At 43.9% G+C, this 27,639-nt stretch overlaps 1 protein-coding gene across 1 annotated transcript in view; it reads right to left on the bottom strand.

Moving 5' to 3' along the window:
- NUP62 (nucleoporin 62) overlaps nucleotides 1-27,639 on the bottom strand; it is a gene marked incomplete at its 5' end in the record, with an annotated part of 873,863 nt that overhangs the window by 488,356 nt on the left and 357,868 nt on the right. The gene's annotated exons all lie outside the window — the stretch shown is intronic.

Here is a 27,639-nt window from a genome sequence, read left to right as displayed (position 1 = left end):
AAATCCACCTGAGAGAGACAAGAGAAATTCCTCTGCTGCGGTAATCACTCTGATATTACAAAACAGCTAATTTAATCTGATACTAAATCTACATCCATCAGTCAACATCATTACTAACGAACTTCTTCCTCTTTTACCCTATGCAATGTGGCTTTCGTTACTACCAGGAAACAGCGAATCAGGGGGTGGGGGCATGGAGTATATAGATCTCATGAGCCTGCCTATGATAACAAGAACTGTGGACACAGCATTGAAGGTGAAGGTTGAACTGTACCATTTCAGGCCCCAATGCTAAAAAGGTACTGCATCTATGTATGCTCATGAAGACCTGCATATGACATCTGTCCCTTCATTTACATAAAATAAATGAACATCTACAAGTCTGAGCTGGAACAAATGAAAGGTTGGGAAAAAAAAGGATGAATACCATCAGAAAGAATTGTGTAAAGTCTTACTGTAACAATAGCTGCCCTTCTCTTCTCTGTTGCAGTATTCATAACATGAGGGATTTCCCCGCTGTAGGTGACCCGATGTCGCTCAGTATACAAAAGACTTTAGTACTTTAGGCTGTGTGGTACTTTGTACATATGCTGCGATCGGACATCAGCCATAAAAGTGATGTACACCGACTCCATCCTCAGAACTGACTGCCCCGGGAGGAATGCCAGCCTAAGGAAGTAGGGTAAGAATCATCCAAGAAGTTAAGGCCGGGGGAAGGAGGCAGGGATAGAAATACTGCAACAAAGAAGAGGGCCTCTATCACTATGGTAAGATTTTACACAACTATTCTATGTCCTCCTACTCATCCGTTGTTGTATTTATTACATAAGGGAGCATACCAAAGCTCATTAAGTAAGGGAGGAAGGTATAGCAGAGGAGCTTTCCAGGAAGCTATGTAGCATGGCTCAGGCAAACCCTGCTCTAGCTTTAGAAATTACATTTAATTTATAGTGTTTGGTAAAGGTATGGACTGAGGTCCATGTAGCTGCTTCAAGAATTGAATTAGTGTCTAATCCCTTGAAAAAGGCCCCAGATGAGGCAACAACCCTGGTGCAATCAGCCTTAACAGGGGAAGGGAGAGTCTTGCCATGGTGAGTGTAGCAAAGGAAACAGTCTTGGAAATCCAGGAGAAAATGGGGTGTTAAGAAACAAAACGCTGTCCCGGCTTTCTAAAAGCTTTGGTTTTGTCCAAATAAAATCTAATTTGCCTGTGGACATCTGAAGTATGGAGCACCCTTTCACTAGGGGTCTGGGGGGGAAGGGAAAGGGTAGGTAAGTGTATGGACTGATTAAGAGATACATTGACTACCTTAGGCATAAATGAGGGGTTTGCATGCAGGAAAACCCTGTCTTTGTGGAAGGCCAGAAAGGGTGGGGACACCATAAGGGCCTGTAGCTTAGACACTTGTTTGGCTGAAGTTAAGACTAGGAGCAACAGAGAAAATTGTCTCAAAGTGTGGGACAGTCAGTTTTTCCAAAACAAAGTTAAGGTCCCAGGGAGGCTGAACAGGTTTCATGTGAGGTCTAATGTGTAGGACATCTTTAAGAAATTGTTTAGCCTCAAATCTGCTAGCTAAGGGGGGAGATAGAGGCAGACAGACAGATATGGCTGACATACGAGCTTTCTCTGAAGAGTAGCTAAGCCAGCATTGAGCAATTCTCACAAACAAATTAAAAAAGCCTTATCTGCAAAGCCATGGAGAGGATCATAATGGAACTCATAAATAAAGACATAGGGAACTTGCAGACTTTGGATCCAACCCAGTTTGGCTTTGTCAAAGGCAGATCCTGCCTCTTAAACTTGGTTGACTTTTTCGAGACTGTCACCAAGGCCATTGATGAGGGAAAGGCAGTCCATACAGCCTACCTCGACCTGGCAAAGGCCTTCGACACAATACCCCACTCAGGTATCATCGAAAAACTCATCAGCTTGAACGTAAACCCATACATCACAAGATGGGTTGCAAACTGGCTAAGTGACAGAACCCCACAAGGTCAGAGTTGCTGGAGCCATGTCAGACTCAAAGCCTGTCACAAGTGGTGTCCCACAGGGCTCAGTCCTGGGTCCACTCTTGTTCGGCATCTACTTTTCTGAAGTACAAGCAAACACAGGAGGGTTATGGCTGACAAAGTTTGCAGATGACTGCAAACGGGGCGCCATAGTCGAAAACACATCTGACACAGATATCCTCCAGAAGGGCCTCACAGAAACGGATAACTGGTGCCAGAGCCATGGCCTGAAGTTAAACGCCAAAAAATGCATAGTCATACCCTTCGGGAAAAACAAGGTTACCCCTAGCTACCATATAGGTGGCAATCCACTGAGCACAGAAAAAGTCATCAGGGATCTGGGGACCCAGGTTGACAGTAGCCTTTCGTTTGACACTCATGTTGCTAAAGTAGTTAGGAAAACCTTCTATATCGCCCACCTGATCATGAAGGGATTCACATCTAGATCAAGGGAGGTCATCGTCCCCCTGTACTCATCACTCATTAGACCTATGATGGAGTACAATGCCCCGTTCGGAACGTATCTGACCAGACACCTGCTGCAGCTTGAAAGGCCCCAAAAGTTCCTCACCAAAAGGATAAAGGGTCTCAAAAATATGTCTTATGCTGCCCGACTGAAAGAACTCCAGCTCTATTCAGTCTCATACCGCTTGCTCAGAGGTGACCTGTGCCTGACATACAAGGCCATGTCAAACCCAGATTTGATGAATATGCTTCATCTCAAAAAATCTAGATCCCTCAGAACCACAAGGGCGGGAGACTTAAACCTTGACACGGTTATAAATAGAACGTGCTGGAGGGACAGATTCATCACCCAGAGACTCCCTATGCTGTGGAACAAAATCCCGGTACATGTGAGGCAGAGCACCTCTCTGGCCTTGTTCAAGAGGAATCTTGACCAATGGATGGGAGATTGCAGATATACCCCAGGGATTACTTCAGTGTCACTGCTTGACAGAGGCACAGCAAAATGATAGGCATAGTTTTTATTCAAACTAAAGGGGTGGCGAAAGCCACATAACTATGGGCTAGGCTTATAAATGCCCTTGGGCAGATAGCCTAGTATGAACCTAAAACTAGGGGAATTTCCACTGTTAATGGAGCTCGATTTCGTTTCAGACAGCAGACTGAAAATCTCTTCCATTTGGCTAAATATTTTCTGGTATTTGGTTTCCTGGCCCCCTGCAAGACTGTAGGCACATCCTCAGAGAACAGATGTCTGAAAGGGATTAGCACCCTATCACTCACTGAGTCAATCGAAGACAGACAACTGGGGATGGATGAGGGTTCCCTTGTCTTGTGTGAGAAGGCCCACTCTGTGAGGTAATTTGTGGTGAAAGCCCTTGACTAAATGCAGGAAGAGAATGAACCAGTGCTGTCTTTGCCAGAAGGGAGTCACCAGCAAGATTTTTGGCTTGTCTTGCTGAATTTTGGACAGGACTTTTAGAATGAGAGGAAGGGGAGGAAATGCACACAGAAACATCCCCTTCCAACAGAAAGAAAGGGTGTCCACTTTCCATACCAGAGGATGAGACCCTCTGGCACAAACTGCAGAAGTTGTCTGTTCATGGGGGAGGCAAACAAGTGTTTGAGGAATGTTTGAGGACAGGTAGCTATTTATTGTGCATTTTAGCTTTTTAGAATAGATTCAAAACGATTTATAGTAGTGTTTTATAAGCATATGCTGGTTACTTGATGCTCTGCCAATGAAAATGGTTTATTAATTAATTAGTATTTAAACAGAGTCTTTTGCTTAGTATGCATTTTCTATCTGATGAAGTCGGTTTGCAGACAAAAGCGCTGTTCATTACTCTATTAAAGTGTTAATGTGTATGTACTGAGGCTCGAAATGGTATTTTCAAGTTTTTATTTTTATGAAGTGGAGTGAATATTGAACATTTTACTGCATCCAGAGGTTTTCGTGGGCTTTTTCCAAAGTGCTTAGTGGATTTGAATACCGTTGAGGAAAATCCCACTGGTGGCAATATCCAAAAACACATCCCTTTGAAGCATCCATTCATGGGATAGTGTTTGGGACCTGCTCAGGTAATCTGCAACACAATTCTGTGAAGATGGGGATGTACACTGCCTAAATGGTCACTTGGAATTTTATTGCCAGCTCCCAAGCCTGAAGAGCTAGCCAACATAACATAGGATCTGGTACACCCCCCCCCCCCATTTGTTCACATATTAGAGGACTATCATATTTGTCAGTGAACAGCTTTAGAGGCCCTGGTTGGACGAGGGGGGGGGGGGGGTAGAAGGTCTGCATGGCCAGTAGCACTGCCATCTCCCTTACATTGATGTGTTCCTTCAAGAGAGGGAGACCAAATCCCTTGAGCTTTCAGGTGGCAGAAGGATGCTCCCCAACCTACGTCTGAGGCGTCCGTGAAGATCTCTTGACGAGGAGCTGGTGGGTGTAAGGGGAGTCCTGTGTTTAGTGACACTTGATGTACCCACCAGCTCCCTCTTCAGACACGGGATGAGAGGAATGGAGAATTCTGGGGGGTGCTGGTGCTGCCTTCAAGCTGATTTTAGATACCTCTGCCACTTTCTCATGTGGAGGTTGGCTAAGGGGACCATGGGAATGGTGGATGCCATGAGGCCCAAGACCCCGAAGAACCCTCTGGCTGTAATGTGGTGAACCAGCAGAAGATTTTGGAAGTAAAAGGTGAGGTCCTGTACCTTCTGTGGGGGTAGAGAGACCTTCACAATATCTGTTTGTATCCTGCACCCAGGGAAAAGCTGATCCTGTGGAGGAGTGAGAACTGATTTCTTTAAGTTTATGGTGAACACCAGACTTTGTAGAAGATTGCTGGTAAGGGCAATATTTTGGTCCAACTCCTCTGTTGAGGTAGCTAGAAGGTGGTCATCCAGATAAAGAAAACTGTGTATGACCTGAAGTCTGCAGTGGGCAATCACAGGAGCTAGGCATTTGGTGAAGACCTCTGGAGTGGTAGAAAGTCCAAAGGGCAAGGTACATAACTTAAAATGCCATGATGATACAGAAAAGTGTAAAAACATCCTGTAGTTGGGGTTAGATGGGGATATGCAGATATGCATCTTTGATATCCAGGGTAACCATGAAGGCTTGAGGCAGAACTGGGGATAATCGTCTGGAGGGTCAGCATGCGGAAAGTGGGTACCCTTAGAAAGGTATTGAGATAGGACAGGTTGAGGATAGGTCTCCAGATACCTTCCTTCCTGGGCACCAGGAACTATCTGGAATAAAATCCTTGCCCATTTGTTTTTTGGGGGCACTCTGGATGGTCACTTTGTTCAATAATTCTAACAGAACCTCTGCGGAAAAAAGCAAAGTTGTTCCCTGGGAGGTTGAGGGATGCCCCTGGACGGTAGTTGATCCCACACCATAAAGTACCCTTTTGAGCAATTGAGAGGACCCAGTTGTCTTGTGATTTCCCAGGATGATACAGATAAGGGAAGGCACTGGGAAAGTGGGATGTGAGTGAGAGAGGGAAAACAGTCAGAGAATGGCTCGTCTGGAAAGGGATGCTTTGCTGGCGGTGTTGCTAGTGGGGCCCTAGGATGATGTGGTCTTCTGTTATTCTCTGTTCTGGGTTGTAGGTGACGTGAATGCCTATGCACAAACACAGGCTTTGCAGGATAATTTCTCTGGAACTCGACTACTGGGGAAATAAAAATCTGTTTCAATTCCTGCAGTTCCTTACCCTTTTCCTGCAATGATTTGAACAGGTTAGCAGCTGCAAGTCCAAATAAGGCAGAGTTGCCCAAAGGAGCATATATATGTTTGGCTTTTATGTCCTCAGATAAGGCTGAAGCCTTAACCAAGAGAATCATCTTAATATGGATCCACAGGCAGCTGCTCTGGCAGAAGCCTCTGCAGCATCAAAGCTGCATTTTATGGAGTGGTGTGCTACTTGAGAAAAATGCAACAAGCAAGTAGACAGGGTTTTATTTTCTGAGTCAGGTAAGTTTGCAATTACCTGAGAGTTGCGACATAAGCTCTAAAGTGAATTTGGTTGTGTGTTTGGTAATTTATGGCCTTAAATGCTAGAGTGGTGCAAGTGTACACCTTTTTGCCTAGTCTATCCAGGATTCTGCTATCCTTATCTGATGGTAGGAGGGTAGTAGAGGGCAGCAACCTGAATGGCTTGTCAGAAGCCACAGAACATATAAGTGGTGTTTATTTTGTACACAAACAGCAGAAACACAGCAATTGTTACAAATTCTAGCCAATATCTTACCTAACTACAGTTCTAATGGTAACTGGCTAGCAGAAACATGCCTGCTATCAGTACGGAGAAAGAGTTTATTTGGTATCTGGTATTTGAAAAGCAGAAACGGTATTTGTTACCCAACTACAGTTTCCATTGTATTAGTTAGCAGAAACATATCTGCTATTAGTAAGGAGAAACACAGTTTGTTTATTTGGTATCTGAAAAGCAGAAACCGTGTTGGTTGCAAACTCTAATCTGCATCTCATCTAACTACAGTTCTAACTGGTTTTGTAAACAGAAACATAAGTACAAACATACAGTTTATTTGGTATTTGAAAAGCAGAAACACAGCATTTGTTATACATTCTAACCAGTGTCTTATCCAACTATGATGCTACTTTAACCTATTAGACTTAGTACATTGTTAAATTTGTCTGTAATGATCTGTCTAGACGCGGCTTCCTATTATTTGTGATTCTTTACTCTTTCCCGGTCATTTATCTATGTACCTACTTATTGCACCAATTCTTGTACCAACTCTCTCTGTCTTCTAATAATACTTCCAACACTCTGACTAATATCCTCTACTCTCCTAATTATCTCCATTTCTCCTAGAACTGTACTATTTACTTTCTGCTCACGCTCTTGTCTATGTTTTTCTCTTTGTAGTTTTCTCGGGCCATCCACAAGCCTCGGGATCAACCCCCTCCCCCACACCACCTTCGGCTCTGAAGCAAATTTTCTGCAAAAGCTAAAATCAGCCCTGGGAAATCTCAACTTTTAAACACAAACCTTCCAACAGAATTAAGTATTAGGTGAATGTCATTGAATTGTGTTTAACAGTTTTCTCTTGCTCTGTGACGATCATTGTGAGGTTAGCACAGCTGCATTGAGCTCCGCTCAGCTTCTAACTTGGAGAGCTTTAATGAAGTTGGCCACTAGGTAGGAACATACTCTACTAATTGTACAACTTCCCTATTCCCTCTGTATACAAACAAGTGAGCTCCAGAGTCTAAGGTTTCAACTATTCCAAAACAAACCTTTAGTTCAGTCCCAATTCCCAAAGCTCTACTTATCCTTAAAGAGCTTGCTAGCAACATTTGGTTTCTGTAAGCTGAAAAGCTCTAACAGTGTATTATCTTACTTACATTTCCTGGCTCCTGATTGCTTTTTCTTTTCTATTTGGAATCCCTCCTGCTGGGGTTGCTCTGCCTGCTCCGTTCACCCTTTGGGCTCACTCCGCTCCCTACCCTGCGCTCCTATATCCCACCCACCCTCACTGCTTCTACTCGATCACTAGGCAGACACTCCTCACTCTGTCAATCCAATTAGACGCACTTCCTGTTATCCTGTTTCCTCCTCCTAGACCTATACCATGCTCGTGCTTCACCTATCACTTCTTACTACACTCACTCATATTGCTATCTCATCTCACTACTCATCACCACAACACATTCCAGAAACCAATCTTACCATACTATTCCATGTATATAATCTCACCATCAGTCCTATACTTGTCAATATTACTAACCCCCAATGTTTTCCATTTAAATTAATACCTACTAAAGTTAGTCACTATAATCCTCAGTTATTCAACAATGAACTTATCAAACGATTGAAACTACTTATCAACATTGCCTCTAAACTACTGCTTAGTGGTGACATCCACCCAAACCCTGGACCACTCTCAGATAACACCAACCCATCTAATCACTCTAGTGTCAACATCTCCACACATCCAATCCTAAACAGAAAAAAATCAGACCTATTGCTAATGAACATTAATATTAGAAGTATAGCCAACATATTTGTCATCCTCCATGCCACTCTAGCTACATACTCCCCAGACAATCATAATCACTGAAACATGGTTAAAACCAAGCTGTTGTGTCTTTCGGCTTACCCCGGTTAGGGGTCGCCACAGCGGAACTCTGGTTCGCTAATGTTTGGTAGTGGATTTTTATGTGCCGAGTTACCAGCCCTGACGCACAACCCTCAACAAAGGCATGCCTCCACACAGAAGACGCTCTAGCTGAGAATCGAACGTGACAATGTCTTGCTGTAAGGCGACAACGCTACCGCAGCACCATTACCGCGGACTTACAAAAGATAATGAAATACTACCCCCAGGTTACTCCATACCATGGGTAGATAGACTTAACAAAAGAGGAGATGGAGTTGCTGTCCTCTTTAAAGACCATCTCACTTTAACGTTCCTTGAATGCATTACCCCACACCTGGACAGTGCAGAAATCATCTATACCACACTAACCATAAATTCAAGAAAAACACAACATAATTGGCTTCTATATCCCACCTGGAAATAATGGCCCAGTTACATGATTGTCTGTTGCACTGGGCAAGTAGTACCCTTAGTCAGGAGACATTCATACTGGGTGATTTTAGACGGGCTTGCATGTGATACAGATCACCCCCATCCATCACATAAACATGCATGGTTTTACCCAAACTATTCAAGAACCTACCCGAATAGATAAAGCTAGTAAAAAACAATCCACCTTGGACTGCATATTACTAAATAACTCCTCTCACTCATTCTAATCAGGTTGCCTTCCTGATGGGTCTGAGCGACCACCTACCCACATTTCTTATATGACAACACATTCCCACCAAAACCTATGATGTTTAAACAACTCTGAAAAAAAACATAACTTTAATCTTGACAACTTCCTAAATGACCTACAAAGTTGCAACTGGAGTCCACTCAAATATCTTGACCTAGGTGATGCAGTGAACCACTTTAATAAATCTTGCTTAGATATATTAAATGCACATGCCCCTGTTAGAACCATCAGAATAAAATCAAACTATGCCCCCTGGCTAAGCAGAGACACTAGGGCCCTTCTGAAAACTAGAGATAAAGCCTGGGAGCTATGGCGCAAGACTAACATAGTAGTTTCTAAACAGTATCAAGAACTTAGAAATGAGGCAAAAAAAAAAAAAAAACAGGATAAAATACATTTCTATCATAACATTCAAAACATACATCAACCCCCCCCCCCCCCCAAATTCTGGCCAGCTATAAACTCAATCCTTCACCCAGGAAAATCTACTATACCAATACCAAACAGCCACAACAATTTTGATAGAATAGCTACCATTTTTAACAAACATTTTACTGAATCTATAATTGCCCTTTCCAAACCGCAATATCCTACTCCTGATACCAAACCAGCCAGGTCTACAATTAGCAATGCCTCGTTGTCTTTCTCCCCAGTTCCTACAGCCACTATAAAAAAACTACTACGGAAACTAAAACCTATAACACTTGCCATAGATAACTTAACCCAGTGAATACCTCAAAACTGCAGCTCAATCTATAGCCTTCCCAGTATCCATCCTTATAAATAGATCCATTCTCAAAAACAAGGTCCTTCAACTGTAGAAAATTTCCCATGTAATCCCACCTCATAAAGGGGGACCTTCCACAGAACTGATAAACTATCGTCCAATTATTATTCTTTCACCGCTTTCTAAGCTACTCGAAAGGTGTATTCATCTCCAGGTCATGAAGTTCTTACTAACAAATAACCTTCTCACAAACACCATGGATTTCACCCATCACATAGTACCACTACAGCTCTCTTATCCATCACTAATACCGGAAGCCATCACAGGAACAACAACAACTTTGTATCTGCCATGTTTCTAGAGCTATCAAAAGCTTTTGATATGGTCTCCCATTCCAAACTAATAGATGTACTAACTGAACTATCCCTTCTCACCATCTGCCACAGCATGGTTTCATAACTATTTATCTGGCCGCCCTCAATCTGTTCTATGGTAGGGTGACCTAGCTCCATGCCTTCCTTTATCTATTGGTGTCCCCCAACGATCTTTCTTGGACCCTCTCCTTTTCTCCCTCTTTACTAATAATCTACAAAGCTACTCCACATGGTTCTATAATACAGTATGCAGATGATTCATCACATCTGTGCTGCCACTTCCCTCTCAACTCTTCATTCTCAAACACAGGAATCTTTCACTTCTGTTGAAACATGGTTAGCCAATGTCCATCTAATCCTGAACCCAAACAAAACTAAATTATTACACTTCCAACCAAACAAGACATCTATCTCATGCCCAACATTTAACATAATAGCCAAAGACAATACTGTGATCTCCCAGACAACCCATACAAAGCTTCTTGGGAGAGGAAATGGACAATACCCTAAAAGTTGACTTGCATGTCTCCCTAACCATAAAAAGTCCATAAGAAACTTGAAAGTCTATATAGGCACAAAGGTCAAAATTACAATAGCACAAACCCATCTGCTCTCCACTCTACTTTATGCCTCTCCAATTTTAACTAAACTAAGGATAACTGACTTATCTAAGGTAGGAGCATGTTATAATAAAATGTCTAAGTTTGCATCTGACTGACCACATAGAACACATCACTTTACAGTTTTAAGGATATTAGACTGGCTTGAGCTTCCCAACATTATTCTTTACAACCAACTGTCTCTAACTCACAAAATTATAACACAACTAAATAGAACCCCCGCACTACAAAATCTCATCGTTCCTTACAGTTCCAGCAGACCACTTTGCTCTAACAAGAACTTACTCATGGTCTCCAAGGCCAACACTGCAGGAACTACATATCTCGTATATGGAACTCCCTTCCTAACTCCATTCTCTCAATCTCATCCACTAACCACTTTAAGCCATCACTTAAAGCTTATCTAAAAAATAAGTGGCTATGTTCCTTTACTAACCCCTCATGAGTGCTCGGATTCATCACAGTATACCCAAAACATATCCAACTTCTCCCTGGTGTTTAATATCCTTTGTTCCTACTGACCTGTCTTAACCTTATATCCTGACATAAGTCATACCTACAAATACTACTAGCTATGTTTAAAGCCTAGGTTTTGTTGTCAAGATGTAACAAATTTGTATGTTCTTATGTACACTACATTTTGTTTACTTCATACTTTGATTATTGTAATGTGCGCATGAAAATTTACTCTTACTCATGGAGCTTTCCTTCACGGGTCTCTGCTGAAAAAGGACCGGTGTCCAGTCAGACTTTCCTGGTAAACAAATGTTATATAAATAAATAAAATAAAAATAACAAAAGGGTCTGCAGAAGGGCATCTGAAGATAAACTTGCAATCCTCTGGGACCTTGTAGAAGCGGTTTGGCATTTTGCGAATGGGTGTCAGAGTCTGGTGCCTGTGAGGTTGAGGCAAAAGCATCAAGAAAGGCAGGCAAAACAGGAGGAATAGCAAATAGGAGATTCCATCTGTAACAGCTCACTGAAGTACTTCAGATACTTAGGTGCTAACACATTTAAAATGGGATCTCATTTTAGCTAGGGTCTCTCCAAAGGAAAGGTCTTCCATAAGTGAATCTGTTCCACTGGATTCCTCTTCTGGGGAGGCATAATTTAGGGGGGGAAGGGATCTGTGAAAAGTAAGCCAGTGATTCCTCCTCTGAAGATACCTCTGACAAATCCTCTTCCCTAGTCATTTTAAGTGGAGAGAGAGTACTGGGGAGGGAGTTGTAAAACCTAGAGGAGGCCTAAGTGACATAAGGGCATTTAAGAGGCCCTGAGTGAATTGTTGCCAGTCGCTAGCACATTCTTTTAGTGGAGACATATGCATGGGAAAAAGAAACAAACAAAAAAACAAACAAATCCAAGTCTGCCTTATGTATGATGGAAAGGCCAGATGTAGGCCTACATTCTAACAGATCAGATTCTTTCTCTTCCCTAACAAGGAACTGAGGAATCCATTTAGAGCCTTCAGTTATCACGAACCATGGTTCCCCTTGTACATCTGAAACAGACGTCAGCTCAGCCTCTGTGGCCATGCTTATGCTAGAATCCAAGGTGGCCTGGACGTCAGGCTCTGCTTATGGATCTGAGGTGTAAACAGTGTGTGTTTCTGGGCTGTCCTCAGCCTCAAGAGATGTCGGTATCCAGAGGTGCAGCAGAAGGTTCAGGCCTTTGCTTTTTGGCCTTCCTCTTCAAAATCAACTCACCCTCAGGCCCACCATAGCTTTTTGCTAACAGCTTTAAGTGCTGATTCTCTACAAAGATCGCTAAAGAGGATATTCTACTCCTTAAGGTCTTTGGGACAAATCCCTAATAAACAGAGCAGTTTCTGTGGTCGTGGTTTGGGCCTAGGCAGAACAGACACTGCAGGTGGCTATCCTTGTGTGGAATAGGTCATTCACATTGGCACTTGCTCTTCTTGGATGACCTGAACCCCAACCAAAGGCAGCAGCAAGTGTCAAAAAATTCCCCAATGGGGCAGTTATCTGAAATCTGAAGAATCTCAAACGACTTGAGTCAGAGTGTCCATTGGAATCTAATATTCTGATCTTGCAGCAGAGAGGTTCTGAGGATGTTGCTTGCATACTCACTTTTATGGCCGATGTCCAATCGCAGCCTACGTGCGACATACCATGCACCCTACAGTAGTAAAGTCTTTTGTATACTGGTCGATGTCTTGTCACCTATGATGGGAAGCTCCCTCATGTTATGAATATTGCAGATGAACAGAAAGACACCCATGTGAACATACAACCTGTACCCCAGCCGTATCTCTGCAGTGAAAACACATGTCAGGAATACTGCATTAGTGATTTCAGTCAGAACATAAAGGATGAATGCCATCAGATCATAATTACTAGGAGGTAGATGGATAAGGATCCAGGAGCCCCAGGAGAATGGTCCTAGGAAAGACAGTCCTGGACATCGAAAAGGATTCCAGTTTGCAATGCATTGCAAAAGTATGTATAGAGGACCTTGCCTAGCTCATCTTGAATGATTTTAGAGTCCATTCCTATCCAGTATGTAAATCTAGTGGATAAGGCTCTCGTATTGTGTCTTGATTTTGCCAAGGTAGGTATAACAAAAGGCAACAGCTGAAGATAACCAGAAAGTCTGTTTTATTGTCTTTTTTTTTTGCCCCATCATAATAAGCAGCTGATCCATTTTTCTAAAAGAATTGGTTTGGTCTAGATAATACCCAAGCTGCCTCTGCATGGCCAGTGTATGCAATAGCCCTTCTCCTGGTTCTGATGGAACACGTCTGAAATTGTTTGCTGTAAGATAAAAGTACAGTTGTGCACACTTACCATAAATGTAGACGTTTGTATTCACTGTTGCAGTTATTACATTTGGGTTATCTGCTTGCAGGTAGCCCTCAGTCTGCCTGATTAACAAAGTCTTGGGTCCTGCGTTGGTTGCTGTCCCTTCTTCCATGACATCAGGGGTATAAAACATGCAGCAGATGCCATTACATCAGTGTTTCTTGCCCCAGATGTCAGTTGCCCCCTAATGGAAAGCAATTAAATATATAAATACAATGATATACCTCCAACCAAAAAGCAAATACACCAAAAAGGCTTTTAAGCATAGTAAAGTAAAGTAGAGGTATAGCCAAAAGAAGTTAGGGGGCTGGAGGGAGGGTAACCAGGACTGCAAAAGTGAATACACTAACATCTACATTTATGGTAAGTGTACATAACTGTACTATGTTCTTCGTGTTTCACTGTTGCAGTCATTACATTTGGGTAGATTCCCAAAGCTATGGTTGGGAGGAGGAATTTAGATAGCATTAGGGCCAGCTATAAGACCCTGCAAGACTGCAGTGGCAAAGCCAGCTCTGGACTTAGAGAAAATTGGCAAATGATAATGCCTGGTCAAAGTATGTACAGAACTCCAGGTAGCAGTTTCTAGGATGTCCCTGGTAGGGACGCGCCTGAGAAAGGTTGTAGAGGTAGATGCAGCCCTGGTGGAGTGAGGTCTGATCCCCTGGGGGATAGGTTTTTCCATGGTGCTTATAGCAGAAATGAATGCAATGGCCTATCCATTTAGAAATGGTTTGCTTTGAAATATCCTTCCCCTCTGCCCTGCAGCAAATGTCACCAGCAGTTGTTCAGATTTCCTTTGAGGTTTAGTCCTGTCCAAGTAGAATCTAAGTTGTCTGTGCACATCTAAGGAATGCAGTATCCGTTCTCCTTTGTTCTGTGGATTGGGAAAGAAGGTTGGCAAATGAATGGACTGATTAAGAGCCACACTGGATACCACCTTGGGCATGAAGGATGGATTGGCTGAGGGACACCCTGTCCGCATGTAAGATGATGAAAGGCTCCACTGCCATAAGGGCCTGTAATTCAGATACCCTTCTAGCTGAAGTGATTGCTAAAAGGAAAGCAGTTTTCCAAGAAAGAAAGTTTAAGTCTGCAGTAGCAGCTGGCTCGAAAGGAGGCAGAGTGAGTTTCTCCGAGCAGTGGATGAGAGAAGAGGGGAGGGTTCTGTGTTATAATGAGCTGAAATGGCTGAGGCGTGGATTTTACTGGAGGAAAAAGACAGGCCCTTGTGAAGCATCTCAGTTAAGTATTGTAAAATCTGAGGTAAATTGGGCGCTGGTGTGCTCATCCCTTGAGATTGGTTTCAGGCACAGAATTTTTTCCATTTTCCAGCATAAGATTTTCTAGTACTAGGCCTCCTTGCCTCTAAAAATGATATCCATCACAGGTTTACTGAGTGATGGTAAAGGAGAGATTATGTAATTAGCCAAGCTGCAAGGTTCAGTGCTAGAAGCTGAGGGTGCAAAATCTGGTTCTCCTGCTGAGACAATAGGGAAGGAGTCTGAGGCAGGTGCCATGAGGATAACAGTGACACGCTACGCAGGAAGGGGTACCAGTGTTGGAGCGGCCAGTCTGGAGCAATCAAAATCATCCTTGGTTTGTCCTGTTTGATTTTTAGCAGTACTTTGGAGAGCAGAGGTAGAGGGGGGAAGGCATAGACTGATAAATTTTTCCAGCTGAAGGACAGAGCATCCACTTTCCAGGCTTGTTTGTGGGGAGTCCTTGTGCAAAATTTGTCCAATTGGTAGTTCTGGGGAGAGGCAAATAGGTCTATATCTGGGCTCCCCCATTTGCTTGTCAACATGTTGAAAATCCTTGGTTCCAGTTTCCCCCCGTGTGGGTCCATGAGGTTTCTGCTTAGTCCGTCTGCCAGTGTATTTCATTTTCCTGGCAGGAATTGAGCTTGTAGGTGCACTTGGTAGCGCAAGGCTGTGATCCACAATGCCATGGCTAGTCTGCAGAGGGGGTAAGAATGTGTACCCCCCCTGCTTGTTTATGTACCACATACCAGTGGTGTTGTCAGTCTTTACCATTATTTGTCCTGGAAGAATATGGTCCTTGAAGGCTGTCAGAGCATTCTGTACAGCTAACATTTCTTTTTGATTGATACGCAAGTGCATTTGACTTGGGTTCCATTTGCCCTGAATGAACTTCCCTGCCAGGTGAGCCCCCCATGCATAGTCTGATGCATCTGTTTGTAGGGTGTGGGCGGCGGGGGGGAGGGTGGGGTGAAAGGTAGTCCCTTGTTTTGGTGGCAGGCCTCTGCCCACCAAAGGAACTCTAGGTGTAGGCAAGGTATGACAGGAATCATTGCTTTTAGATCCTGAGAATGTTGACACCATAGGCTTTTTAAATACGACTGTAGTTTCCTCATATGCAGTCTTGCATATGGAATTAGAAGAATGCAGGAGGCCATGAAGCCCAAGGTTGCAGTATTTGTCTTGCAGATAGCAGGGTTTTAGTGGCCACCTGTTTGAAGTAAGTTGTCAAATGAATTTGTTTCTCTGGCTTGAGGTAAGCCATCTGGGAAGTTGTTTTCAAGCTTGCTCCCAGGAATACAATTTGACAGGGTACCAGGTGTGATTTATTTTCGTTTATGGTGTACCCCAGACAAGTTAGAACCCTTTGAACTAAGGCCAGGTGATTCAAAAGTATGTCCTGGCTTTCTGCCTGAATAAGACAATCGTCCAGGTATGGGTATATTTGAATATTTCTTTGCCTGCAAAATACAATAACTGGAGCTAGGCTCTTTGTGAATACCCTGGATGCAGTAGATAAGCCAAAGGGCAGTGCAGAGAACTGACAGTGCGTGTAGCCTGCTTTGAAGAGTAGGCATCTTTTGCAAGATTCCCCGGTTATGATGTGCAGGTATGCTTCTTTAAAATCTAGTGTTGCCAACCAGGCATCTTTGCCTAGCATAGCAAGTAATTGGTGAAGAGTCAGCATCTTGAATTTTGGAATCTCCAAAAAAGTGTTTAGAGTAGACAGGTCCAGGATAGGACGACATGAATTGTCTTTTCTGGGTACCAGGAAAAGTCTAGAGTAGAAACCTTGTCCCTTTTCCTCTTCTGGTTACCAGTTAAATTGCTCTCATGCTTAAGAGAGAAAGTACTTGTTTTTGGGCCTCTGCCCACTGATTTGGGGGTAGGTCCGGCCACCCGCTTGGTGTTGGCAACGTGTGGAAGTGAAATCTGTATTCCTTGGACACTATATTTAAAACCCATTTGTCCTGGGTAATGAGTTCCAAATTCTTTGCACGAAGAGCAATCTTTCCCCCCAATGGGGCAGTCAGTTGATAAGTGCTTGAAAATAAAAGGAAGTCATTGAGGCAGTTTACCATGGGGGGGGTCTTATTACTCCCAGATTTGGAAGTGGAGGCCCCCCACTGCTTAGTCCTGCGTGTCTCCTGGGACTGAAAATCTGGGGCTTTTGCTGTGTCTGGGTTTGGTTTGAGAAGACCTGGAAGGGGTGGGAAAAGACCAATTCTTAGAGGGCCAGTGCCTACTAAATCTAGGAGGCTGAACTTGCAAGAAATCTTTAACAGTTTGCATAGATTTTACCTTTATCTCCATCTTTTTAAGAACTTCCTCAGTCTTGTTGCTAAACAGGCGGTCCTGATTTAAGGGAGCATCCAACAATTTAGCTTTAACATGATCAGACAAAGATTGTTCCTTAAGCCAAGCATGCCTTCTGAGGAGAGACACAGTAACAGCAGCCCTGCAAGCATTAAATCCTGTAATTCTTTATTTTCCACACAGTTGGGAATCAACATCATTTTCTGTTTAAGCAGTCCAATAACATGTTGCTGATACTTAACATATGAAACTGTCACTTTAAAGCCCTAATGGCCAAGGCTGCAGAAGTGTAAACCTTCTTACCCCATCCATCCAGCACCCTGGAATCTCTATCAGAAGGGGTCGGATTTTTAGCAGTAGAAGCCTTAATGCCCCTGGGCCCCTGTGAAATAGTCTCTGGATCTGCAATAGGATTTTTAAAAAGGAACTTGTGGGGCTCAGGGACCCTGTAGTATCTGTCAGGTTTTCTGGGAGCAGGAGGCAAGGAATCAGGGGTCAAACTAGATTCCGAAAAAGCATAATCAACAATGTCTAGTACAGGAGGAATAGCTAAAGGCCTATGCTGAGGTAGGAGAAAGAAATCCCTAAGCCTCTTTTTTGAATCAGAAAAATCCTGGCTTTCCCAGTGGAAATGCTCCCTTAGAGTATGTAAGGTTCCCCCAAAAGAAAAATCCTCAGGAGGGGAAGCAAAGGGAATGGAATCATCTGCATCACAATCTTCATAAGCAGATAAGGGCAAATCCAGATCATCAGAAGAATCAGAAAGAACAGAATCCTGATCAGAAGATTCATAATCAACTTCAGTCCTACGCCTCTTAGAAGGGGGGGGGGGGTTGGCTACCCCTGATTAGAGTTATTAGATCTTCAGCCCTTCAGCCATTCTTATTTGTTTTTTAGGCATAGAGGCCTGAGGATGTGGTCTGGGTGTTGTTTTTTTAGGTATGGTCTGAGATTTAGGCCTAAGTAAAGAAGGAGGTGTTTGTTTAATATGCAAGTCAGTAGGCCTGAATACACCCTCAGAAGCCGGTGCCTGCACAGCTGCTCTGGACCCATCCAAGGTAGACATCCGCGGGTTCCATAGTTGAAGCATCACGCGGCATACCAGACTCCGAATGTGTCTCAGTAGAGGCCTGCAAATCAGAAGTAGTGGGTATCAGGGGCTGTGAAAGCACCTCACTGAGTACCGGCGAACTGGCGACTGGCTTAGGAGAAGCGTCGTTGGCAGTTTTGGACCTCGGCGGCCTGTCTCTGTCTTTATTCTTTGCGTTTTTTCAGAATCCTGGTAGTCGTATGGCTAACTGACGACATTTCTGGATAATTAAACTGAGAACCGAAATATTTAGAGGCAAAAATAAACAGACGACAGATCGTGCGCTGATTAAATAAAGCACAAAATCGACAGCAAGGTACGTACAAATGAAAATCTTTATGAGGTATTTGCTTTCTACAAGTAATGCAATTATTTACTTTTACTGATATCGGTAAGGAGCAAGAAAAAGTTTCCCCAATAGGGTACTTCGCTTTAGTTGAAGACTTCTGTTCTGAAACTTGCAAACGAAAATTTCAGGAGTCGGCCGACTGGCACCTGTGAACTGCTTCTGCTTTGGGCACCGTACAGCAAGAAAGACTGGTATAATGACGTTGGCTGCATGTTTTATACCCCCGACGACCTGGAAGAAGGGACAGCAACCGACGCAGGACCCAAGACTTTGTTAATCAGGCCGACTGAGGGCTACCTGCAAGCAGATAACCCAAATGTAATGACTGCAACAGTGAAACACGAAGAACATCGCGTTTATCCCAGCTGAATAAAATGCCTGACATCTTCTAGGCTAGATTATTTCTGAAACTCAACATATACATCACCGAACACTAGTTAATTGTGGGGCTCTCTGGCTACTTCCTTTAGAAGCTTTTTCCCCCTAATTTCTCACCCCCAGGGCCTGGAACTGGGTTGGAGTAGCAGCAGGCTTCCTTTTCAAAGTGAGCTCTTTGAGCTTTGATTCTCCCTGGCTCTGAGCATCTGGACAGAACACTGGCAGATTGATGGCTTAATTCAAAGCAAACTCTGAGACAACTTAATGTCTAAGATCAAACCCCTCATTCATGCCCAATAAGGAAGTCTTTGATGCAATGAACCTTAAACCTGCCTGATGAGCAAGGCACAAAAGGAAGCAGAGTTAACTTTTCCTGTAAAAATTAAGATTCTAGGAAGGGGTCACCTGTTTTCTAGGAGGTGCAAGTTGCAAAACTACTTTCAGAAACTGTTTTACCAAAAACAGAGATGAAAGAGGAGAATCCATGGGCAGATATGCTGAAAGGGCTACAAGATGTACCTTAGAGGAATAAGGAAGGCAGCAGGAAAGTAACCCACACACATTTTAGAACCAGTGGTACATAATCCTTGATGGGATCCTGGTTGCTGGCTAGGCACCAACTAAAAAATCTTTTCCACTTGCCAATACAAGACTTCCTAGTAGCAGGCTTTCTTGCTTCCCTTAGTACCTGTTGCACATCATCAGAGAGGTGCCTAAAGTGTCAAAAGTGAATCATCCAGGCAGTTAAACTGTTTAAAACTGGGCTGTAATAATTCCCTCTTGTGTTGTGCAAGTAGGTCTAGCCTGTGAAGAAGCTTGCTGTAATTGCCCTTGACCAATTCCATAAGAAGGGAGAAACTACAGTTGTGTACACTTACCATAAATGGATATGTTAGTGTGTGTATTCACTGTTGCAGTCATCAACTGTGAGTTATCCCTGCTGTGGTAGCCCTCAGCCAGCCCTAATACCAGTCAATGTTTTTCTGTGTCGGCTGCTATCGCTTGCTGACTGACGTCAGGTTGTCAGTGCTATAAAGGAAGGCAGCAGACACCATTACATCCGTTTGTCTTGCCCTAACCAGTCAGAGGCTCAAGTAAATATGGTAAAGTGGTCCTAGTGGCTAAAAGCCACTGCTAGAAGCTTTTGTCTCCCTAGGAGGTGGGAAACAAGGACTGCAACAGTGAATACACTTCAACATCTACATTTATGGCACGTGTACACAACTGTACTATATATTCTTTGTGTTTCACTGTTGCAGTCATTACCTGTGGGAGGATTCCTAAAGCTGAGAAGAGTGGTGGTAGGACTAGTAAGAGACATATGAATGGATCAGCATGCCATGCAGAACTGCAGAGGCAAACCCTGCCCTAGCCTGAGAAAACAGACATAGGTGGTAATGCTTGGTAAAGGGTACGGACAGAAGTCCAGGTGGCAGCTACCAGGTGGGAACTCCTCTGAGGAATGCTGTGGAAGTGGAGGCTGCCCTAGTGGAACTAGTTTGAATAGACTTATGGGGGTTTCCCATGCATACTGTAGCAGAAATGGATACATTTCCCATGCAAACTGTAGCAGAAATGGATACAGTGTGATATCCATTTGGAAATGGTTTGTTTGGAAACGGGCTTCCCTCTGCCCCTGGGGCAAAGCTGACAAGTAGTTTGTCTGTTTTCCTGAAGGGTTTAGTGTGGTCCAGATAGTATCTCAGCTGTATGTGCAAATCTAGTGAATGCAGAATTCATTCCCCCTTGTTTTGAGGGTTAGAAAAGAAGGTGGGTAGATGTATGGCCTGGTTGAGAGTTACATTAGATACCACCTTAGGCAAAAAGGAGGGCTTAGTCCTCAGGGAGACCCTGTCTGCGTGGAAGATGATGAAGGGTTCAATGGACGTCAGTGCCAGACGTTCTGAAACCCTTCTGGCTGAGGTGATAGCTAGGAGAAAAGCAGTCTTCCAGGAGAGGTATCTTAGTTCTGCTGAAGCAGCAGCTTCGAAGGGTGGTAAGGTTGGTTTCCCCAAAACATAATTCAGGTCCCAGGCTGGAGTGGGTGGCCTTCTGGGAAGCCTGATATTAGAAACCCCTCTGAGGAATTGTTTAATCAAAGGATGGGAGAACAGGAGCCGTTCTTATCAAAATGAGCTGAAATGGCTGAGGTGTGTATTTTAATAGACGAGAAGGAGAGGCCACTATTAAAGTAGCTCCGTTGGGTAGTGCAGGATAAGAGGGATGGAAGGTTGTGAGGTATTGCCCCCCTCTGGACTGGCTCCAGGAGCAGAATCTTTTCCATTTTCCTGCGTAAAATTTTGTGGTGCTGGGCCTCCTGGCCTCTGTGATAATGTCTACGACCTGTTTGCTTAACAGGGGCCCTTTGTTTGCCTTTAGAGTATTAGCCATGTTGATAGTTTGAGAGTCTGCAAGTCTGGGTGCAGCATTTCCTCCCTACCCGAGTCAAGAGGTCTGAGATCAGGGGAAGCAGCCTGGTAGGCTGTAAGGTCAGGCTGCACAGTAAGGGGTACCAATGCTGTCTGGGCCAATCTGGAGCAATGAGGGTGGCCTTTGGTCTCTCCTCTCTTATTCTGCTCAGTACCTTGGGAATAAGAGGCAGAAGAGGGAATGCATACACAAAGAGGGTGTTCCAGGGGAAGGTCAAGGCCTCCAACTTCCACGCTAGGTGGTGATGCTCCCTGGTAAAGAATTTTTTCAGCTGATGGTTGAGATACGAAGCAGAGAGATCCACCTCCGGTGTCCCCCACGCCGGAGTGATTTGTAAAAAGATTTTTTTGTGGAGCTGCCATTCGTGGGGGTCCATTAAGTTTCTGCTTAAGTGTTCTGCCAGGGTGTTGTTGATCCCTGGTAGGTAATGGACTATTAGGTGTAATCCCATGGAAGAGGCTGTCACAGCCAGAGGTTCATGGCTTGCCTGCACAGAGGGTAAGATTGGGTCCCTCCCTGTTTGATGTACCACATTACTGTAGTATTGTCTGCTTTGATAAGGGGAACCCCTGGCTTAAGATGGGGTTTGAAGGATGTCGCATCCTTTTGTACTGTCATCATTTCCTTCTGGTTGATGTGTAAGGGAAGGTGCTGGGCATCCCAAAGACTTTGGGTGCACCTGCCTTCTAGGTGAGTGCCCCAAGCAATGTTTGAGGCATCGGTGGTGATGGTCTGCCTGGTTGTGTGGAGGGTAAAGGTAAGACCTTTGTTCAGGACAGGCCCCTGCCCACCAGAGAAACTCGGCCCTTATACAGGGGATCAGAGGGAGAACGGTCTTTTAGAGGTTGAGTGTGCTGACACCACAGGTTCTTTAGGTACCATCTTCTCATATGAAGCCTGGCGAGAGGAATTAGAAGGATGCAAGATGCTATGTACCCCAACGCTTGCAGGAACTTCTTCACAGTGAGGTGACTTCTGGAAGCCAGCTGGGTAAAGTAGAGAGGCAGGAATCTCTGCTTTTCAGGGGACAGGAAGGCCATTTGGGATGCTGTGTCCAGCAGTGCTCCCAAGAAAATGATTCTCCTGGAGGGTGTTTGCTTTGATTTCTTCTCGTTGATTGTTTACCCCAAGAAGGTTAGGAGGGTTTTGACAAAGAGGAGATCCTTGAGGAGCTTTTATTTGCAATCTGCCTGAATGAGGCAGTCGTCCAGATAAGGTAAATCTGTATATTTTTCTCTCTGCCAAAAGGCTATTGCCAGAGCTAAGCATTTGGTGAATACCCTGGGAGCAGTAGATAAGCCAAAGGGTAGCGCAGATAAAGTGTTTTGAGCCTGCTCTGAAGAGAAGGAATTTCCTGCAGGATTCCCTTATTGGGATGTGGAGGTAGTCATCTTTTAGATCTAGGGTAACTAACCAGGCATTTTTTGTCAGCATAGGCAGCAGTTGCTGCAAAGTTAGCATTTTGAATTTGGGGACCACCTGGAAGGTGTTCAGAATGGATAGATCCAGGATGGGGCACCAAGTGCCCTCTTTTCTGGGAACAAGGAATAGTCTGGAATAAAAGCCTTTGCCTGTTTGATCTGAGGAGACAGGTTCTACTGCCCCTTGGGATATGAGAATTTGGACTTGTTTCAATGCCTCTGCCCACTGATTTGGAGGCAAGTCTGGGTACCTTCTTGGAACTGGAAGTTGGTTGAAGGAGAATTTGTATCCCTGAAAAATGATCTTTAAGACCCACTGGTCCTTTGTTACAGAAAGTCAATTTTCCTTGCAGAGGGAGAGCCTTCGTCCTAGTTTTTGGGTGAAAGGGGGGGTGGTCCTTGAGAGTTTTTGCCATAGAGGGCTGGCTTAGAACTCCCTGCCTTTGGAGCGGAAGTGGTCCACTGTTTGGTTCTCTGCTGTTCCTGGGATAGGAGTCTGGGTGGTCAGTCCCTGCGGGGCTTACCTTGCCCCGGTCTGCTAGGTGCAGGAAAGGACCAGTGCTTTGAGGGAAAATTCCTGCTAAACCTAGGAGGTTGTACCTGAAAGAAATCCTTTACTGTTTGCATAGATTTTGCTTAGTCTTCCATCATTTTAAGCACCTCGTCTGCTTTTACTGCAAACAAGTGGTCCTTATCCAAGGGTGCATCAAGTAATTTAGATATGACATGATCAGGGAGAGGTTGTTCCTTCACCCATACATGTCTCCTAATGACAGATCCTGACACTGCTGCCTTACTTGAGGGTGTCATATCCACAGTATAATGAGTGTTTTGCCACTTGACAAGTAGAGTGCAGTAAATCTGCTAATTCTTTTGAATTGGCACAGTCAGAAAATGTTGAAATCTTTTGTTTTAATAGTTCTGAAGTGTGTTTTTGATATTTAAACATGGGGAACCTGACAGTTGAGTGCTCTGATAACTAAGGCTGCAGAGGTGTATACTTTTTTACCCCATCTGTCCACAGCTCTGGAGCCCTTGTCAGAAGGAATAGGATTCTTTGCAGAACTAGCCTTAGCGCCTTTTGGTCCCTGTGTAATGACCTTTGGGTCTGCAGCAGGATTTCTGTACAGGTATTTGAGAGAATCCGGTACTCTGTAATACCAGTCAGGTTTTCTGGGAGCAGGTGGGAGGTTGTCAGAAGCTAGGCTGGATTCATGGAAGACATCATCCACTACCTCTAAGATTGGGGGGGGGGTGGCCAAGGGTCTGTGCTGGGGCAGGTCTAGAAACTCTCTTGGTCTTTTTTTAGACTGAGGAAAGTCCTGGGATTCCCAGTGGAAATGTTCCCAGAGGGTGTGAAGGGTTTCCCCAAAGGAAAGATCTTCTGGTGGGGAGGCAGAAGGAATGGATTCCTCTGCATCTGAATCCTCATAAGCAGTCAGAGGTTGCTCCTCTTCAAAATCTGAATAATCAGACTCCTCAGAATCCTGTTCCGTTACTATTTCAGGAGAAAGGTCTCTCTTACTTTTAGAAATTGTGGCCTGACTACACCTGATAAGGGTGATAAGATCCTCCACCATTTTAAGCATTTGAGCTTGGGGTGGTGGAGTAGGAGTAAAATGGTGGCTAGAGGTAGATTTCCTAGGAGTGACCTTGCTTCTAAGGCCCAACAGAATCCATCGGTCTGACAGAAATGGTAGTCGGATGAGAAGACTGTCAGTTTCTGTCTAGATTCGGTAGTGCGAAAAACCTCCTCTGAAACTGGTGCCTGCGTTGTGGCTCCAGACCCAACCGAGGCAGAGACAGCCAAAGGCCCGGAAGACGAAGAAGATTTCTGTGGCATACCAGACTCCGAAAGGGTCTCAGTAAAGGCCTGTGAAGTTATCTGATCGGACATCAGGGTCTGGGAAGGCTCCTCACTGAATTTCAGAGAATTGACTACCTGCATAACGGTACAGTCATCTGAAGTCTTAGCCTTGTGTGGTCCGTCTCTATCTTTAGCCTTACTTTTTTCGGAATGTCTACAGATTGTTGGCTGATGGATGCCATTTTGGAATGCAAAGATGGAAGAGAAATACCTGGCTACAATAAGAGCTCTATGACGAATGGCTCTCGCGTTAAAGAGGGCACAGAACCGGCAATGGGGGACGTCGTGGTCTGGGCCTTAAGTGACACAGTATGAATGGAAGTCTCTGTGTGGGATTTGATTTCCACAGGCGAGACAATTGTTAACTTTTTTGGACATCAGTTAGTGCAAGAAAAAAGGATCCCCAATGGAGTATTAGCTTTAGATGTTTCCAGTTGTAATTCAAACTCTGATAGAGAAAGACCAGCACACTTACGAACTGCTTCTGCAACAGGCTCCACGGCAAGAAAGACTGATGTAACGGCATCAGCTGCCCTCCTTTATAGCACTGATGACCTGATAAGCGACAGCAGCAGACGCATAAAAACTTTGACTCTGGTATTTGGGCCAGCAGAGTGCTACCACAGCAGGGATAACCCACTAACCCACAGGTGATGACTGCAACAGTGAAACACGAAGAACATCCAATATTACCTGACCCAAAAGGGAGTCACTGCAGTGATTTCTGGAGAGTCCAGTCATTCTGAATCTTTAGAATGACCTTGGATATCAGTGGAAAGGGTGGAATGTTAAAGGAACATTCCCGACTAAGAGTATAAAAATATATATTTCTTCCGGGCTTGCCTGCAAGAAATACTGCTGCAGAACTTGTTCAGTTGTTTATTCTAAAAAGAGGCAAATATATCTTTTTGAGGTGTTTCCCACAACTGGATTAATTCCTGGATGACCCTCTCATTCAATTTCCATTTGTGAGGGTCTGTCCTGGTTCTGTAGAGCTTATCTGCCCCTATATTTTGCTTTGATGGAATGCAAGATGCTTGAAGGGTTAAGGATTTGCAGAACTACCTCTCAAGACAAAGCCACACCTGACACACTGTTTATGTACCATACCCACTGTGGCATCTGCAGAGGTTCAGGGCACCACAGATGAGGAGATTTTAAAGCATTGATCACAGTTAACATCTCTGGCATCTGCTTCAGTCTACATGAAGAGTTCCACAGAACTTGCACCTTTAGCACAACAGAAACGGCTCCCAGAGCAGTATCTGAGGAGTCTGTAGTGGGGAGACGTGAATTTTTAGTAATTTGTTGTCCACCAGTGTAGTTCATTTTTGAACAAGCTCAAAATTGGAATATGAAATTCCAGAGGATGAAAATGTTGGGTCTTTTTTTTTTTTTTTTTTAAATACAAAGTACTGATTTTTTTCTCATGTCTAATCTGGTTAGAGGAATCATGAAGGTCATAATGCCATGAACCACAGGATCCTGAAATATTCTTTTGCAGAGGTCAGAGACTGATGGAAAAACTGAGGAAGGTTTCCAAATAAAAATAAACAGTTCCCAGTGCAAAAAATTGCTGAAAGGCAGCTAGAAGACCGCCCAAAAACATAATCCTGTGTGACAGAGGCAAGGAGGACTTTTGAACACCTATCTAGAATCCTAGACTGGTAATAAGAGACTTAAACAGTGTTAAGGTTTCTTGATCTGGGGAAAGACTGCAAAGACAAGCAAGCTGTCTAAATAAGGAAATATGTGAAAGCCTTGCCATATGGAATAAGCTATCACTGGAGACAGACACTTCATAAACACCCTCGGAGTTGCAGATAACCAAAGGGGAAATTTAGGGAACTGATGAGACTCAGAGAATCTGAGAAATTTCTTGAAGCCTGTGGCTAATCAGATGTGACAAGCATCCTTTAGAGCTAATGTTGACATAAAACTCAGAGGGATGAGAGGTAACAGACTGAATGGTCAGCATTTTGAATTTTGGTACTTTCAAATACAGATTAAGGAATAAAGTCTAAAACTGGTCTCCACGAAAGCTCGCTCTTTGGAACCAGAAACATTCTGGAAGAGAAGCCTTTCTCCCTTTGATCTAAAGGCACTTGTTCTATCAATCCTAAGGACAGAACATGATGAAGAACCTCAAGAAACAACTGTTTGGGTCAGATGATGGTGAGGAATTTCCCTGGAAGGTATCTGTATCCAGTGTTAACTACAACCCTACTGAACCACTTTTACCACCCAACGGTATGATCCAATCTGTTGTCAAATGTACAGAACCGATTTCTGGGACAGATTTAGAGACACAGGTGCAGAAGTACATGGGTGTGGAAAAAGGATGCTGGCATAGTCATTCTGATATCAGACTGTCCCCGTTTTTGGAAATGGGCCCTGTTTCTTGTTGTCTCCTCCTGCCATCTCTTTTTGCTCCATCTACCTGGAGGTGGCAGGGACTACTTTGTGTTGCTTCTTAAACAAAGCACAGGACTTGGGAGGTTTGCAATGGGAAACTTATCTTATTGGAGTTTCTTACATTGGACACACTGACCTGATTGATTGAAAGGGTTCCTCTCAATCCACTACTAAAGACTCCAGTTTGGTGAAATTCTTGAATTAATAAACCAGGAGGGGATCTTGGCCCACTGACCTGCCTTCTCATGATGAACACGTTTGAGGCTTTCTGGATTGCACACTTCAGTGGAGCCCAGGAACAGAGCTAAGATAGAGGAATGTGGACCAACCTGATCAACCCTGGAGAGGGGGAAAAGAATGACACTCATGTCAAACTGAGATGCAAACTTGAAGTGCTGTGAAAAGACTTGGTTGACTTAAGACTATGTGGGAAGAGGATGTTGAAGACATAAATCTTGACTGATCTTTTTTGAAGGAGTGTTTGCTGAGATTCTTCTTATTGCAAATGGTCCTGAATGAAGATCAATTCTGAATGGGCAGCACCCAGCAGAAAAAATGGACCGCATCAAGGTACTAGGGGTCCTGTCTGGGTATCTTAAGTGCTGTACTGTAGTCAGACTCCTCACACTTCTTTTTCTTTCTCTCTGTGTTTTTCCACTTTCTCTTCCGTTGCTGTCTTTGTATTTAGCCATTTCAGGGCAGCAACCCTTTTAAAGCGAACTTATTTTTTCTTTCGGCAAAGGAACATGACCTAAAGGCCTTGTATGCAGAACT

This window comes from Protopterus annectens, chromosome 7.part0, assembly GCF_019279795.1.
Source record: "Protopterus annectens isolate FY-2018-M chromosome 7.part0, PAN1.0, whole genome shotgun sequence".
Taxonomy (NCBI): domain Eukaryota; kingdom Metazoa; phylum Chordata; order Ceratodontiformes; family Protopteridae; genus Protopterus; species Protopterus annectens.
The sequence above is the reverse complement of the archived record's forward strand: the minus strand, read 5'-3'. Positions and strand labels throughout refer to the sequence as shown.